Source organism: Penaeus monodon, chromosome 22, assembly GCF_015228065.2.
Source record: "Penaeus monodon isolate SGIC_2016 chromosome 22, NSTDA_Pmon_1, whole genome shotgun sequence".
Classification (NCBI taxonomy): Eukaryota; Metazoa; Arthropoda; class Malacostraca; order Decapoda; family Penaeidae; genus Penaeus; species Penaeus monodon.
In genome coordinates, this window is record NC_051407.1 from 9,258,213 (window position 1) to 9,260,691 (window position 2,479).

A 2,479-nucleotide genomic window follows, 5' to 3' on the forward strand; every position below is an offset into this window, starting at 1 on the left:
CAAGACTTTCTTGGACAATCTTAGAATAATACTTTGATCATATTTTTCTAACAAGACTAGATAAGATACTTTCACTAGTGCCTGATATTATTTTCTATCTGAGTATCCTAAACACCAGACTTTATAATAAACTATATTCAGAAAAAGGATAGCTTAATATTTATTGATATATCCCGCCTTACACAACAATGAAACAGAATGGCCATAGTCATTTGCTGTATGCATTATTCATCGACTGTGATAAGTAACCTTGAATTCCAATGAATTTAGCCTGCAGTCAAAAAATATCCATCTAGACAACAAGGAAGAGTAGGCTATAGCTTATGTATAGGAAATTAATTAGAAAGACTATTTAAACTTGACTTTCTCCTAATACTGCATGTGTATTTCCAAATCTTTCCTTACCCTCACCAAGAAGGTAAACACATATGGTAATTGCTAAATCTATCAAATCAACAATTTCATGGTAAGCTCTCCCTACTCTTGATATACAAGTCTAAGGACTATAAGCATGATGAATCTCAAGAGTTCTGTCACTGCATAGGAAAGCAGCAAATTCACACATATCTTAAATAAATAAAAAATAGTAAAAAAAGGCAGAGATTGCTGGTTGGATTAAAGAAAGAACTCATATCTTAGATTTAGGTTAATGTTCATATAAAAGTTATTAAAATTCAGGCATTCACTTTTCAATCATATTTATGCCTACCAATACATGAAAATGTATTTCACATATTAAAGTAAACACCTAACTCTTAATTCCTGCTAGTTTTAACTGGTTATAAATGAATGTTACAAATAATAATTTGCACTTTAGGATTAGCATCTTCTAAAATAACAATGAAAAAAGTCAAAAGAACAATATTATAAAATCCTATTAAAAAAAAAAATTAATAATAAAAAGCTGACACTGTAGCTTCTCAACTGACACCACAAATAAAAACTGTTCCACCTTCTCGCATCTACGTAACATTCACCATTTTAGCTCAGAAATAACAAAGGCAATAATTACCTGTCGCTAATTTCTTGGTCGCGGGAACCTTAGGGGCAGGTAAGGAAGAGGTTCTCCCAGTGGCACCCACAGTCCGTTTCAAACTTCCCATCTCTCCCTTTATTTCACACCTTATCTAGTTCAATTTTCAATTCCCCACCGTCTCTTCACACTCGGTCGTTATCAAAGTATTGATCGATTCACATAAAAAACTTCCAGTTCACTTAATATTACTGTTTTTTCATCTTTTCTTTCCACAATGCTCACATGATCGCAGACGACGCACGTTCAACTCACACTATGAAATGCATTAACGTTAAATACATTAAAATATATACTTATCGTGGACGGATTAATTCACACACCGATGAGATTACACTTTTTTCTTCTCTTTTCTTCCGAAGATAGTGAAGGAGAAGGGAAAGACAACGAGTAATAAAGGACTGCGAAGAGAACACATATAAATAAATAGGAAATGCGGGGACACGCTGGCCACCCGTCCGACGCAGCCGAAAACAGCTGAGCAACTACGTCACGCGACGTCACTCTCCGGGATTATAAGAATGGATTTGCCAACGTGCTCTTTTAATTCATTTGTTTCGTTTTTTTCCGTGGTACTTAGAGAGTTGGGAGTTTTGGGAGGCTATCTTGGGGTAACTTTTCTTTCGGGATTTGGACTTGATACTCTAACGGATTTGGGTCTAAAGGGTTTTAAAATATACATTTTGGAAAGTATTCGGTCTCTTCCACGTGAGGGTTCTGGACCCGGTTAATTGCATACACCACAGAACCGGATGAGTCAGATTTCATTCTTCTCTTCGCCACAATAGCTTTACTCAGAAACATTTGTTGCGGAAACGTTGGCCTAATAACCCTTGTCACTACAGTTAACCGAAAGGTTATAAAATTTCCATATTTGTGTTGGCGTGTCGGATAAAACCCACTTTTGAAATGGCATCTCACAACATGCGGTTTCTTAAAATAGAAGAAAATACTAATATCGAAGTAATATCAATATTTCAACTGCTTAGGCATTTCTTAGGATAAACTCCAAGCGTCTGACCATTCCCAGAAATAAAATGACTAAAATAACACAAACTAATGGTAATAAACAAACACAAGTAAACATCCGCAAATTGTGAATGTTTTGTGGCATTTCCTTTCTTTCAAAAACACGGGAGTTTAGGTTACAATGCCCCGGAGAAAGTTATTGCATTATAATATGACAAAGCCTGACCTATTTCTATTTATAATCTATGCCGTTTGTATCATCTCACAGAAATACCATGAAATTGTCTTGCCATACATACCGGAATATATAGTTGGTTCAGTTTCAGACATGTGTGTTCGGTGTATTTTTTACTGAAAGTATAACTATAAGGATAGTGTTATTCGTAATCAGGTGAATATTCTATTACCAATATTTTTAAAAACTTCATTAGAATAAATCATATAAACTGCGATTGGGGCACATTTCCTACTTAGAAT

General features: G+C 34.8%; 1 protein-coding gene across 1 annotated transcript in view; it reads right to left on the reverse strand.

The window, feature by feature from the left end:
- LOC119586919 (CAP-Gly domain-containing linker protein 1-like) overlaps positions 1-2,479 on the reverse strand; it is a gene marked incomplete in the record, with an annotated part of 175,677 nt that overhangs the window by 27,096 nt on the left and 146,102 nt on the right.